The sequence below is a fragment of the Dreissena polymorpha genome, chromosome 4 (genome assembly GCF_020536995.1).
Source record: "Dreissena polymorpha isolate Duluth1 chromosome 4, UMN_Dpol_1.0, whole genome shotgun sequence".
In the NCBI taxonomy this organism is placed as follows: Eukaryota; Metazoa; Mollusca; class Bivalvia; order Myida; family Dreissenidae; genus Dreissena; species Dreissena polymorpha.
In genome coordinates, this window is record NC_068358.1 from 64,979,530 (window position 1) to 64,995,796 (window position 16,267).

At 35.9% G+C, this 16,267-nt stretch overlaps 1 protein-coding gene and 1 long non-coding RNA gene across 7 annotated transcripts in view; both read left to right on the plus strand.

Moving 5' to 3' along the window:
* LOC127876286 (cyclin-dependent kinase 8-like) overlaps nucleotides 1-16,267 on the plus strand; it is a 104,936-nt gene that overhangs the window by 17,900 nt on the left and 70,769 nt on the right. The window lies entirely within an intron of this gene.
* On the plus strand, nucleotides 2,036-6,850 carry LOC127876313 (uncharacterized). Of its 2 annotated transcripts, none has more exons than XR_008047785.1 (4): nucleotides 2,036-2,679; nucleotides 3,932-4,024; nucleotides 4,434-4,579; nucleotides 5,362-6,850. It is a non-coding gene; the product is annotated as an uncharacterized LOC127876313 (long non-coding RNA). The 2 variants fall into 2 exon arrangements; XR_008047784.1 differs by lacking the exon at nucleotides 2,036-2,679 and adding an exon at nucleotides 2,775-2,898.

Sequence of the window (16,267 nt, forward strand, 5' to 3'; positions counted from 1 at the left end):
CTTAATGTGCTCCAAGGTACAAGATTAGTACTTTCAGCAAGGTTGACAATACTTTGTCCTAGATAGGGCTAAATAGGTGTTTATAATGGTATAAGGCCCTGCACCGTGCACTCCAGTCCGACATGGTTCTTCGAGTTTGAAGGGGAAAGGGTTTGGTGTCAAAGAGGAAGGGAGGGGGTGCAATGCAGCCAACAATCCCAGGTTACTGGACAGCCTCGTCCTTTCTTGTAATAAGAAATGCCATAAAATATGATTATATTAAAAAACTGAAAAATGTAAATGGTGGACTAACGTCATGCTCTCATAAAAAATGTATTAAAATAAAGAAGACCAGGTCAATGCCATTGGCCTGATTTAGAAAGGGCGGGGTAGAACAATAGACCCATTAAAAACTAAAATAAAGGTTGTGTAAAAGCGACACAAATCCAACACAATTATTTGATTACATCAGGTTTGTGCAGAGATTACACATTTTTAAAAGAGAACAGTCACAAGACTGTATAATTAGGTGGGTGTTGGCTGCTCTCCCTCCCCCAATGACCTAGATTTTGTCAGTTATCTGACAATCTAGTAAGTATTTGGCGAGGGCAGAGAAGACCGGGCCCCTAGCTGCTCCCTTGGGGTCTAGCACGTTGGTAAGGTTAAAAACTAGTCCATGGGAGTGCAATGCAGCTTCAAGGTGGTCCCTCTGCGCCTTATGGTTAGGACAGTGTAGCAGCATGTGGGGCGCAGTGAGAGGTTCCTGGCACCTAGGACATGCAGGGTCTATACCGAGGACATACTTTCCTGCGCCACCGGGTAATAGGGTGGTTCCCATCCTCAGGCGCGTGATGGCTCTGTCAAGCACAATGCTTGCTGAGTATCTGTCAGGCGGCCTGAGGGTTTTCGCAGGTCTAGTAAAAGTATGTCGACGGGAAGACAAATTGTCGGTCCGGAGATTCCACTCGCCCAAAACAAATTTCTTTGTCAGGGAGTAGATCTCAGAAGGTGCCAGGGGTTCCCCAACATCTACAGCCCCCCTCAAGAGGCCCTCTTTGGCCCCCCTGTCGGCCTGTTCATTCCCACTGATGTTGACATGTGCTGGACACCATACTAATGTGACCTTTAAAGATTTATCTAGGCACTGTTGATGAAGTTCCAAAATGCTAGCTAGAATATCAGGCCTAGATCTGCTATTTCTGTTTTTTAAGGACTCAAGAGATGACATTGAGTCTGATAAAATAGCAGTTTTAGTAGGTTTATTGACCAATATCCAGCACAGAGAGAATTTAATTGCCAAAAGTTCTGCTGTAAAAATAGAGAGATTGTTGCTGAGCCTGTGCGTTTTACTAATGTTTTTTTGAAGGGATTACAAAAGAGTTGGCTACCAAACCAGAGTTAGGGCATTTGGAGCCGTCAGTGTAGATTTTTAGATGCTCAGCATACATATTATCTATAAGAGAGAGAGCTTCTGACTTGATGAGTTGTGGCAAGTCAGTTTTCGTTATTTTATTAGAGAGTGATAGGTCAACATCAATGGGTCCAAGCGTCCAGGGGGGGGCCTTGGAGGGCCTCAGGTCTGCTACATGTACCTTGTCGAGACCGGCATCCTCAACCAGGGTCCTAATACTCGCACCAAAAGGTAGGGCGACATGCTTACGCTTAAGTATTTTCCCCTTGACGAAGGTGCCAGTCCCGACAAGTTTGTTTACGGGGTTTGAACCATGCCGAGACTTAACCCTGGCCCAGAAATTGAGGGACTGTTGTTTTCTACGCAAGTCAAGAGGTAACACACCGGCCTCCTCCTCTAGCAGTGCACCCGGTGTACAGTTTAGGGCTCTCAGAGCTATCCTTAGGGCCTTGTGTTGAATGGCATCAACCATTTTTAGGGCGTTTGGCTTAGCACATGCATAGATTTGGGCTCCATAATCTAGCTTTGGACGTATAAGGGACTTGTAGAGTGTTAAGAGGCTATTTTTATCTGATCCGAAACCTGTGCCTCTTAACATTCTCATTAAATTTAGGTCCCTTTTGGTCAGTGCTTATCTTTACCTGGATACTAAGCATAGCAGTGCTCTCATTTGATTGGATGTTAACCTTGCCAGCTACACCTCAGAATCAGGGGACTAGCACATTGTTGGCCTTTCCCATTGAATTAGTGATTTACTGTAATTCACTAACTGGGAATGTTAAGTTAGTGGAGTTAGTTTAGTTCTTTTAACTAAGTGCGATTATTAACTAAGTTATAACTAAGGCAAAGTGACTTAGTTTTTTTTTCTCTAAGTGAAAATATTAAGATAGTGATTTAATAAAGAACAGGGAGCCGTTTCATTAACGATTTACGACTAGTTGTAAATTACAATTTACATAAATTACGATTTACATAAATTACAATGTTTCAATGAATTCGCGTTTCATCAAGCAAATCGTAAATTAAAATTACATAAATTTCATACATAAATATACGACTGGGTAAGAGCACCCGTAAATAAACATAATTGCGGTCATTTTTCTCGTTGACGATGACAGGAGACAAATAATACCAATGCCAAGGCTTTTTAGGGAGAGAATTGTTCTTGAAAACACAAGAAATGAAAATATTGTTTTGAGATATCGTCTTACTAGGAGCGGTGCAGAGCGTTTGTTGGTTTTGATCGGTCACCCACTTGCCGACGATCTCATATTGATCCCGTCACGCAGGTATGTAAATAGGGTGAAGAAACCTCTGACTTCAATAATTATAATAATAAAATTTAATGGATTTTCAAACAGCAAATAAGTAGAATTTAACCCAAAAACATTAGAGTAGTTACCCTTTGTTTACATCGCATTTGACAACACATGACTTGGATTTAGCAAAACATTTGAAGGATGAATCATTGTATCTTTTCTGAATAGAAGCTTACGATGATAATTACTGTAAGTTTATCCTACATCGTTGTGTTGCTTTATAAATAAGTTATGTTTAACTTATTAAAATCTTTGTTGACGTGCACTTATTGATGGCAAAAAATGACGACTTATTTACCCCACCCGCTAATGTTGAACTTGTACATCTACAAGTTGTGATCGAACAGTTCTTAATCTCGAAGATGTTGAAAATCACACGTTTATTAAGCGGGTTTCTCAAAATAAATTGAATGGTGATAATACCATCATTCTCATGAAAATCAATATGGCATCAAAATACTGTTTGTGTTTGGTATTTTCAATATTAAAGGCTTGATTGGTCATTGTCGGCGCGGGTACTACTTGCATGTACCCCGGGTACTCTTTAGTAAACTTACATGTACCCCGGGTACGGTAAATATACTTAAACATACCCGGGAATTTCGGTCGTTGTCGCCTATTTTTGTAAATTAATTGTGTTCACATTAATGTCTATTTTCTGTTAAATGGCCTCTATATCATCGAAACTCATACTCAAAAAGCATGTTGATGTAGTTTTTTTTAAAGAAGTTTGTTGAAGATAAACCATATCGTTTTACAGTAATCGGTAGCACGTTTTACGACATCTGATTTTGGGCTGGAATACAACTCGGGTACAGTCTTATATCGCCCGGGTACGTTTAAGTATATTTACCGTACCCAGGTGCATGTAATTATACTTAAGAGTACCCAGGGTACGTGTTAGTACTACCCGAGCCTACAATCGAGCTTCAATAAGTGTATAGTATGGATGAGTAAAGTAGATGGTGCCTTTTGTATTTAATATTTGCAGAAAAATCGCCATTATTGTTTTTATATTGTTTTCATTTGCGTAAAATTTAATTATTTGTTAAATTGAATTCTGCAGTGCTATAAATGTGCACCCCATCCAAAGTTTTTATTTCTAAATATTGATGTGGCTTGTTTTTAATTAACTTCTTTTCATGCATTCGTCCCCTTCTTTTGTGTTTGTAATGAGAACATGAGCACTCTCATGTAAATGCATTCTTTTTATTTTTTATAGATTTTGGCATCATTGAGGTATATGGCAAGGGAGATTTTACTCTGAAGGATTCCATGCCATTAATGTGCAGGCTGTTGTTGACGTCAACATGAGGTAAATGTAAATACAGTATTATAATTCATTTCCATTATCATTAAATTAGATATTAAAGTAGAGAAATACCATAACAGGTTCAACTTACTAAGCGTTATGCTTATCATCTTTGACATCAAATAATGATTATTTATGTACATGCGCAAAAATCATTAACTACCATAATCGACACCATGAGCATGGTGTAATCCGGCTTCTGTTCTTTAATGCGTATTAGCCAATGCAGCTATCTGTATTATCTTGAAATATTGTCTTAAGTAACATTTATTTAATCTACGATAACTAAAATATACTTCAGCAAGGTTGGTGAAGCTTATTGAGATGCTATCCTTAATCCAACAACATTACCTATGGACTGCTGTTTTATCATAGACAAAGCAACTTTTCAATAAAATAGTTTAATTTACAGCACTATCAGAGCAACAATGATGCGGGTCATCTGCTGAGAGATAGTGGGTATCCGTTAAGGACTTACCTGATGACCCCTTTACCTCATCCCTCCAATGCTGCGGAACAGGCCTAAAATGACCATCTATGTAGACGGTCAAGATTTTGGTAATATATCATGATGTGTAAATTGTGAAATATAAGTCTTATTAGTCAGAGATCAACTGACCACACAGTATTTAAATAAACTATTGTTGCCAATCTCTTTCTTGTGCCTCACTGTGTCTTAAATCAAAGGTAACTTCTAAAGCTTGATTAGGTACATCTTTAATTATCAAATTGTTGAATTTATATGTAAATTAAGTTTTATTATAAATGAGGGTTGTTTGCGTGTATGTACGTGATGTTTCATAAAAAAAATCCGTTTAAATAAACTGATGTTTTTATTCATTTTATTTTAAATCTTAAATATTCATTTTGCTTATCCCCTATGTATGAACGTATTTTTATGTCCCCCACCACTATAGTTGGGGACATATTGTTTTTGCCGTGTCTGTCTGTCTGTCTGTCTGTCTGTTTGCGCCAACTTTAACATTTTGCAATAACTTTTGCTATATTGAAGATAGCAACTTCATATTTGGCATGCATGTGTATCTCATGGAGCTTTTGAGTGGTAAAAGGTCAAGGTCATCCTTCAAGGTCAAAGGTCAAAAAAACTAAATCGAAGCGGCACAGAAGGGGACATAGTGTTTCTGACAAACACATTTCTTGTTTACTAGTGCATTTAAATTAAATTGAGCATTAATGGTGAATACAGACACAAATATTGTGTTTTGTAGGCTATATATTATATATACATAATATTGAAATCAAATAAGCCTGTGGAATCAGCGCAATTTAGTCACTTAGACAAATATCTATGTTAAAGAAATACTTTTTCTATTTTTTAGATGTCAGCATGTCACTGATGGATGCTTGCCTTTCAAGCCCAATAAGTGATGTGAACAAGCAACTGTTTCCATGCGTCTGCCGTCTGCATAACCTGTGTCTTGAACGTTCCTCTGATAAAGGATTTGGTTTGAGACGTGATGGAACCGGAAGTAATTAACAACACACCAGTACAGGGAGCAGCATTTAATAAGAGACAGCAGCTGATCAAACTGTTTGATAAAAATGTTTTAAATTGGTACAATTGATGTAGTTATTGATGTTATTAAGTGATAGATGGCTCGAGTCTTCTCTGAATAGGCAGGCTATACTTCTCAGTCAAATGGCTTAAAGTTGTGTCATCGCTGATTTGGAAGGATTGGTATTCATGGTGGTCTAGCCATATTTTAGTTACAAAAGCTGATGTTTGCATGTTTTATAATTGTGTATGCATAATTTGGCTAATATTTACTTCAAGGTTATAGGTTTGTGAAAGAAACAAATGCCAATGTTCTGAGTACCAATAAATAAGTTATGTGTTAGATATTACCAAGTGCTTGATTTAATAATAATTTTTCAAGGGACCTTTTCACAGTTTTTGGCAGATATTAAAGTTTTTCATTAAATGCTTTATATTGATAAATATAAACATTGGATCTAAAAAGCTCCCGTAAAAAAACAAGAATAAAATTAAAGAAAGAAAAAAAAGTAACCCTCAACTGGGCTCAAACCACTGACCTCTGGAGTAAAAGTCTTACACTTAGACCACTCTGCCATCCGTGCTCATACAATGAGTGATGTATTTTATAATTTATATAAGCAATCCTCGTCGTGTCACAAAATATAACGACAACAACAAAACTCTCGAAATTGTTCAATTGTATCACGCTGCAACGCTTTAAAATTTTCAGGTTTTTTAATCGTCAAAAGATGCATATTATGGATATTTTAGAGCATGGTAAATGTTCAGTATTACTGTTTCATCACAAATATCATAACTTAACGAAAATTTGCAAAGCTGAAACATTTAACAAAACGTGAAATGGTCTCTTAAATATTTAACAATTATCTGAGCTCCAGAAAAGATCATATATACTGAAGGTGTTTTTCCCCATGAACAATTTTTCAAGTGATATTTTACCCACTGACCGTTAGCTCTAATTGGTGTTCTCTGTACTGAAAATTCTCAAAGCCACATTAAAAAAAGTGGGCTTTTAAAATTATTTTTACTTAATTATATAAAGTGTGCTGTCTATAAATATGGATGTTAGTGTCATGAAAAACTAGAAGTTTACCGGTATACAAGATCGTTGCCAAATGTATTTACTTAAATATACCCCTTTTATTATGCTCTGTTCAATAATTAAGTCTTCATCTACCGTTAAAATATGTTGTTTACCTGTGCAATTGTTTTGTATTTTCATAGACATTTTTATCATAATAATGTTTACTGTTTTTGATAACAGTTGCAATGACACTAGTATTCAATGAATAAAACATAAAGAACATTCACATTTATTTATTTTTATTTAGAAAGTACAATATACCAACAGGGCATGGTGTTGTAATTCATATGAAAATTTATATCTCAACAAGAGCACCGCATAACGGGTGCCACGCTCGGCTAAGGGTACAGTTTTGAATAAATGAAAGCTTGTCAGAATTTTTTTTTTTAGAGGTCACAGTGACCTTGACCTTTGACCTAGTGACCCCAAAACGGGTATGGCGTGTAGAACTCATCAAGGTGCATCTACATATGAAGTTTCAAAGTTGTAGGTGGAAGCACTTTGATTTTAGTGCCAATGTTAAGGTTTTAGCACAACGCGGACGACACAACAAGCTGGCTATGACAATACCTCGGATTTTCTCCGAAAACGCCGAGCTAATTATGTGTTATAATAAGCTTCATAGAATCACTGAACATTATCACATGTTAAACCAATTAAAAGTTCCAGAAACAATTGAGCAATTTGAAATTTCATTTTGTTTAAAGAGAAAGCAGCTCCTCTAGATTTTTGCTAATGTCCCTCAGAATGGCATTTCTTTCCCTTGACGAAATCAACATCTCTCGAGTTTTAGTCACACTGTTGCTACATTCTTCACATGTGGCTGCAAGTAAATAAATTTACTAGTTTATACATTTAACAAAACTATGTATTAAACACAACATATGGCACTTTCATGTATCAGACGAGTGTGGTTGTCAAAAATAACACAAACCAGTCATAATAAGACAGCATTGATTCTGAAAGTTAGTTTATGTATTGTGATATTTATCAAGCTTTCTAAATTTAAACTCAAAATTTGTGTGTGACACTAATGCTCTACAGTCCAGTTACTTCTTTCCAAATTCCAAATATGTCGATGTTGAAAAAGAATTTTTAAAAATACAAGTCGGTTAATAAGTTTATTTAAAAAATGCAGCAATACTTTATCCCCATTTATAACAGAGTAAAATGAGAAAAAGGAAAAAATAGAAAAAATAAATTGTTGCATTTTTATTTTAGGAAATAAAAAGCATTCAGCTTTACTATAATTATAGAAAAAACTAATAATTACTATTTGTTGCTTCTGGCTTCTGTTCTCTGTTTTCTGATATAACACAGTTGGGTGACGCAACTTCTGTTTGAGTTTTGACAACCCTTGTTCTCTGTACATTGAATTGGTACATCATGTTCAGGTCTTTCAGCCAGTGATAACATTTTGTTTCCTGGAAAAACAAAGAAATGAAAACTATATTTGTGATTGTTACATGTGACACAGTTTTGCAGCAACAACATAATAAATCTAGGTTGATTTACATCTTGTAAATCATCACTATAATAAATTATTGTGGATGACAATTTAATAATAATAAAGACAGGCAAATAGCATTCCTACTGATATGACATTTTTAAGTACTGTAGAGGGGGTGTTCATAATTCCGAACAGCGCCTAATTCCGAACGAAAATTTAAACATTTAAAAACAATATAATTCAAGCATGAACTCTGACATATGACATCATAACTTAACTCATTCCGTTTCGTCTATATGTTTTGTCATGTGAATCTAATACCTTATTGAAATAAAATATTAGATAATTGAACAAAACAATGCTGACATGACAAACTTTCAATGAATGATGTCTTGTTCAAGTTTTTTTCAGCCTGAATTCCCTTGGCCTAAATAAATGAATATTGTTAAACTGTTCATTGATCTAAAACACAGTCGCCTTGTTGCATAGAAAGAACAAAACACTTACTCTAAACAATATATTTTTTATTCATGAATAACAAAATATGGGATAAATAATCTACATTCATGTTCATGACCAACAAGTTGTCAACTCACATTTCAACCGTCGCCTTTCAGTTTCAAAATAACTCCTTTTTGCCTCCTTACGCAATAAGAGTGGCTGCCAAACAGCAGATGGTAGCCTTCCACACATCGGTGTACAAGAATAGTCGTTGCCGACATATTCAATTGTTTGGTTTTGTTTCAGTTCACAACTAGCATTGTTATGCGATATTTTCCTCTGCTGTCAGAACGCGCGAAAATTATGTCATGCAATTTTTTTCAGACTGCGTCACTAGTTTTATCGGTTACAAAATACGTATATTTAAGTAGTCGTATTTTATGTATGGTGCCTTTTCGATTTCGTTGATGAAACAGAGTTTATGTAAAATCGTAAACGACTACATAAATCTCGATACATAATTTACGATTTTATAAAAATCGTAAATATTGATGAAACGGCCTCCAGGACCTAGTGAATTTATGCAACAACAAGTAAGTGTTTTTAATAAGTGATGAGTGAATAAAGTGAATTTATTAAATGACAAATCTCAGCTAGTCTTTTAATTAAAGTGACTTAGTGTGTTGTGATAAACACAAGTTATAAGTGATTAATCAAAGCCGAAGAAATGGATTTAAACTGTTTGTTTTCTTTAAGTGTCTTACATTAGACTTAAGTGAATAATACAATGAAAGTGAGTTCTTAATTATTTGTTTAGTGAAAGTGAAGTTTGTGAGTGAATTCAATTAAAGTGATCATGGGTGTTTGTTTATCCTAGTGCTTTATTCAGGCATTTGCCTCATACTGAACACAAACTGTTGACCAAGTTTAGACATGAAAGTGTTTAATTGTTTTCGAAACCTTGTTTTAACTATGATTAACTTTTGAAAGTTTATGAACTGTATTTCTATATGAGTTGTTTTTAACCAGGTTTTCCAAAGGAAAAAACTGGTTATTAGATTGGCGAATGCGGGCGGGCTGGCTGGCTGGCGGGCGGGCGGAACAAGCTTGTCCGGGCCATAACTATGTCGTTCATTGTCATATTTTAAAATCATTTGGCACATTTGTTCACCATCATTGGACGGTGTGTCGCGCGAAATAATTACGTCGATATCTCCAAGGTCAAGGTCACACTTTGAGTTCAAAGGTCAAAATTGGCAATAAATGAGCTTGTCTGGGCCATAACTATGTCATTCATTGTGAGATTTTACAATTATTTGGCACATTTGTTCACCATCATGGGACGGTGTGTCGCACGAAAGAATCACGTCAATATCTCCAATGTCAAGGTCACCACAATTTAAAATAGATTTATTTTGAAACAAACCTACAAAGGGGGTTAATTTTGTTTGTTCATTTCAAAAGTTCAGTTTGAGTTGTCTCCCTTAATCAGATTTTTTTTCACAATGAAAACCTGGTTTTGTGACAATTTTGTCCCTTGTTATTGTTTGCATTATTGCTTAAGTATAAATGATGAATGTTTGGAAAGAATAAAAATAGTTTAGTCACATTGTTGTTGATTTTTTGTGTGCCTCAAGCAAGGCTCAGATGAGCCCAAGTAGCTTTCCCTGTCACAGTATGTGATAAATAAATAATAATTAAAATTATTGACTTCATTTTAATTTGATAGCCGGTATGACGGGTGAAACGCTTCAGTATATAGTGAAAACATGTGAACAGTCTAGAAGACACATTTTTTGCCCAATCTTCATGAAATTTGGCCATATCTTGGAAGAGTTCGAAAATGGTTCAGGTCTGTTAAAAAAACAGGGGGTCATTTGTTGTTCATTCTTTATGAAACTTGGTTAGAACATTTGTTCCATCGATATCTTTGGCTGCAAAGAACAGGTCATTTCTTTTTATCTCAGGTGAGCGACTTTGGGCCTTTCAGGCCCTCTTGTTAAATTGTTCTGCTCCATTAATAGGTCACCTGAGCTAAAAATAGATCAATGAAAAAGAAAAAATTCTTCTCTAAATCTGCAACAGTCAGGGTTTAATGTTTGGTTTGTAACAGCCTATAGTGGGCTGAACTAAGTTTGTTTAAAAAAAATGCAGCAAGGCACAGAATTGGCCAAGCAACATAAGTCACATAATTTATGTAGACTTCTATAGTAAATAACTTTAAATCATCAACAGGAATTGCCCAAGGATTTTGGTCAGGCACAGGGGCATGTCTTTTATATTATGCCCCCGGATCGATTGATTTGGGTTTTATTGTTTTTGGCTTGTCTGTCTGTCTGTCTGTCATTGTATGTGTCTGTCTGTCATTGTATGTGTCATAAACTTTAACCTTGGTCATAACCACACGCCGGGTATGCGAATACTTCGTTGACGGATGGCACTTCACTAACAGAGAACAACAAACGCCACGCGCGAGAGGTAAGTTCCTCTGTTTTATTTAAAGTTATATCCTAAAGATTAGTTTTTAAGACAAGACACGTGGTCGAGTTGATAAATGGTGTATCCTTTTGTATTGGGAATACACAATTTCACGGAAGAATGGTACAGTTTTGCCCAAAAAATAGAAAATTCGATCGGAAAACAGCATAAACTGGATGAACGGTAAACATTTTAACATAATAAAACTACTTAGAATTATTGCAAGAAATTGTTTGCTATTCCAGCATGTAGAGTAATCACTGTGCTTCAAATACTGAAATTTTGATAGTATTCAATGAAATATAAACAAAGATAGTGCATGTTGTAATAGGTGGCATACATAAAGTTGCAGGCACTTTGTTTACCGATAAAGGGCACTTCAGATTACGGAGACTTTCAACAAAGCGGGCACTCTAATAACGGAGTTTTATCTTCTACCTTTAATGCATTTATTTATATTACGGCTATTCATACGAAACATTTTGAAAATATAATTTTCAAAAATCACATTACTATTAATTTATACTATGTTTATTATAATTGCAATTTTCAAATAAGATAATATTTATTATTAAATAAATGTGTACATAATGAACTTGTTTTTTATTGGTAACTTGAGATTCAGAGAAATAAAAATACAACGGATAATGCGGATCAACACAATCGTGTTTAATTTTACTTATAGCAGGGCTCTAGATAACGGTAGTGAAGGGGTCTTGATGAGGCAAATACACATTCGTTCTTCATAAAATCCTATGTCGGTTGTGCTTATTTGAATCGCATCATCAAGACGATACCTATGCGTAGCAACAAAATTAAAAAGAGAATGGTAAAACTCCATTAATTTTGAGCCCTGCTTATAGGGAGCACTTCCCTTTACGTAACGCTAACGTTTGCTCGAAGTGCGATTCACCTGACCATAAATCACTGTATTGGTTGAGTTTAAAGAAACACGGGTAAAATAAAATCGTAAAAACAACTGATTTTGGAAAAAAGGAATGCGTACATAAAATGTTTAAATGTCATATTATGGAGTCAGTACTTAGTATACCCCCACAAACGAAGTTTAGGGTGCTATATAGGATAGAACTTGTCTGCCTGTCGGTCTGTCTGTCGGTCGGTCCGTATTGGTCATGACGGGTCAAAAACTAGGTCACGGGGTCACTTAGTGCGTTTTAAACATTCAGCATGGTGTCCGCTCTCTAATTCAAGTAGTGTTCATCCAATATTTGCCAAACTTGGTAAGAAGTTGTATTAAGATGGTGTCTAGGCCAAGTTTGAACATGGGCCATGCCGGGCCAGCTCCGATTCACTCATCCTGTAATAAATAATTGTGTCACTAATATGCAACTTCATATGCAGCATGTGTTGTGTTTATATTAAAAACAAAGACGGGTATGCATAACTTTTAACACCACTGTCGTGTGATTAAATCGACCCCGCCCGTTCTTTTATTGCTATTTTCGTTTACTGGCATTGAGCCAAAAAGTTCCAATAGAATTTCGGACCTCCATCGCTGCTGATATTAATCTCTGAGAGGCAGTTTTTATACGCCCGTCTATGACGGGACGTATTATGGTATACCCCGCGTCTGTCCGTCCGTCCGTCCGTCTGTCCGTCCGTCCGTCCGTCTGTTAATGTCGTACGCTACGTCAAATATCCTTTGACAGATTTTCTTCAAATTTTAACACAATCTTAATATTGATAAACCCTGATCCCCTTTCGTTTTTGACGGAATTCTGAATTGTCGTTCCAGAGTTATGGGACTTTGTTCGTCAAAATTTCGTGATTTCATTGAATGTCCTACTGTAGCTCAAATATCCTTCGATGGATTTTTTTCAAATTTCAACACAATCTTAATATTGATAAACCCTGATCCCCTTTCGTTTTTGACGGAATTCTGAATTGTCGTTCCAGAGTTATGGGACTTTGTTCGTCAAAATTTCGTGATTTCATTGAATGTTCTACCGTAGCCGTCCGTCCGTCCGTCTGTTAATGTCGTACGCTACGTCAAATATCCTTTGACAGATTTTCTTCAAATTTTAACACAATCTTAATATTGATAAACCCTGATCCCCTTTCGTTTTTGACGGAATTCTGAATTGTCGTTCCAGAGTTATGGGACTTTGTTCGTCAAAATTTCGTGATTTCATTGAATGTCCTACTGTAGCTCAAATATCCTTCGATGGATTTTTTTTTTTTTTTTTTTAGTATCCCTGAAAAATTGAACAAGGTGAGCTTTTTTCTATTCCGATTGTACACTACCACTTACCCATCTACATTTCTCTTTTATTATTGGTCAAAATATCTATAACAGGTTTACTTCAACTCCATATCCTCTAAAGAAATGCATACATATACTCAAAAAAAGATATGGTATGAATGTCAAGGAGACGGCGCTCCATGCTCATGTACTTATAAAATAAACCATGTATTCAAATACAAATAAACTGAAGTAAAAAAATGATTCAAAGGGTTATTTATTACCTTACTACTTCATTGGCGAACGACGGGCGTATCATGCGCTCATGGCGCAGCTCCTCAGTTGCAGAGTGATTATTCATGACATGCTATCTAATATATAAGTAAATCGCCTTAGTACCTTCATTTGGAAATAAAGATAAATGCTTTAGATCAACCGTTTAGAACGTAATTTAAAATATATGGTCATATAGATTTTACTCATTGGACATATCCAATTTGTTTAACATTTATCTTTCACATTTGTACCAAATCATAATCATATGTTAAAGGGATAAGAACATGCTTCGGTAATTCGTTTTTTATTTGCGTACTAAGTACATATATTTTTATTTATTGCCTGCTTACTTTAACAGTATTCCACAGCGAATTCTGCATTTTTGATTCACAAAAAACGAGTGTGTTATATCTGTAAAAAAGTGTCTAGATGTCGGGAAACGAAGTGCCATTGTTTTTTAGATGATCGGTAAACGAAGTGCAGATGAAAAATGTGCATGCGACTCTTAAAACATTTGAATTTTCTCAAATACATTAGTAAACTAAAATGTAACATGTTGTAACATTACTGGATATATTGATCTTTTATTTCGAATAGTAAGCACGTTCTTGATTTATTTGCAAGTATGTTTATTTTGTTAAAATATGTACTGATCATTCAATTCATGCTGATTATCGATGGAATTTTATCGTTTTTTTTAATAATTCACCGTTTTTCCGCGAATTTCTTTCTTCGCAATACGAAGTGCTAAACCATTAATCACCCAAACAATGTTCTGTGTCTAAAAACCAAATAAACAGAACATAAATACAAAAAAGCTGAATAACTCACCTCACGCGTGTGGCTTTTGTTGTTCTCTGTTAGTGAAGTGCCATCCGTCAACGAAGTATTCGCATACCCGGCGTGAACCAGAGCTACAGATAAGCTTTTTTGGGTAATTCTGTGATACCCTTCAAAATAAGTATGAATTGTGTAATGAATAAAGTGATTCGGTATCCAAAAGTATGGATACCCGCTCATAATAAAAATAATTGGGTATTTGTAACAAAACAAAGAATTGAATAGGGTAATTGCAATAAAACATTCATTTAGCTTCTCAAAAACTTACCTACACATAGTTATGTATTCAATTGAAGTATAGGTTGTTCCATCTTTCTGTGACAAAACAGTCATTTGCTCATTATAACAATTTAACAAACAATAGCACATTCCTTGTGCAATGTTAAATCACATTCCTTGTGTTGTTTCAACAGTAACTGTTCTTAACTGAATAAAACTAATACAGTATTTAACCCCTACTTCCGGTCACCCCTCATCGCCGGTCGCCCCGTGTAGGCGGCCGGTCTGTGCCGCGACCGTCGATAAACACTATATAATGCACCCCTATTAAGCGGTTACCCCGTTTCTCCGGCCAGCGGCCAGCAATTTTGCATCCCAAATGTTAAATTTCCCCCATATAAGTGGTCTCGCGCGAGTTAGTCAGTCATGTACATTGCCAGAATTACACCGACGCAACCGCGATACAATCGATACTTACTTCCAGTCTGCGGTTTAGGCACTGTAGTACTGAAGCGTAATGTGTGATAAACATTTTGACAGCCAGTTTGCAAATTGCAATTAATTAGCGGATTATCGGGTTATCGGGTTAAAAGCAATATGCGACCGTTTATTCACGCATAACTGATTCACAACTGTTCCCATCTTAAGTGCATTGGGGCCTTACAACGCAGATTGTGTAAACAATGAATCATGAGAATGATTCTTTTTCATTGACTTGATTCTGATGATGATGATGATATTGATGATAATTAGAAAGATGATTTTTTTTTTTTAATGAAAATTTTATTTGATAGCTGATTTTAGAAAGGAAGAAATAACATTATTTTAAGTCTATACTTTGTTTAGTATATGTACACATATTTACCATTTTGTTTATACAAAAATTGAACAGTTGGCCATGCACTCATCAACTCCAGACACACTATGACCCAACCCCCTCTTAAGAGGCCTACCCGCTTAAGCAGCCAATTTGGCAGTTTCCCTTGACTGGCTGCTTAAGAGGGGTTGGACTGCATAAACAAGTTGTAGTCAGTAAATCATAGTTATTTTTACACTTTCTTAGCGTTCTTAGCAGTGGCTCTGGGTTTGTATTCGGCAAACAGCCTTCTTTTTAGGCGCTTTTTCTGCTGCCAGTGCTAAATACAAGGTGTCATGTCCATGAGGCCTTGGTCTGGTCCCATCATGCAGATAGTGATCAAAGTGTTGAGCTTTTCTGCACTCAGAGAAGACCTGTATTTGGTTTTTAGCCTGTTCTGTGTACTAAAACTCCTTTCCAGTTCAATGCAGAGAGTCACAAATGCAAATTTGGCAAAGTTTGGCAGAATGTCATTGTGGAGCAGAATAATACATTTGCACAGATGTTGAGTTGTATATTTTGAGTATGCACCACAAATCATGCCTCTAAGTCTGGGCCATTCTTGTTTCAATTTCTCAAAATCTATCAATGGTGGTTTTTGCTTTTCTTCTCGGTTTAACCCTTCAATCAGGTTTCCATGTTCAATGGTGACAGTTTTCTCAGTTCCATAGAAGGCTCCTAGGCGCTCAAGTGCTTCATCAGAGTCATTAAAGCTCAACACAGTCATTGGTTCAAAAACTTGAATCGATATAGCTCAATCTGACATTCTCTATTTCAGAGTTCATATTGGCCGAATATGACAACTTTTCCCCACATAGCATTGCATCACCATTTTGAACAATTATTCTTGGTTTCATTTCTTTCAAAAAGTGTCCATCGT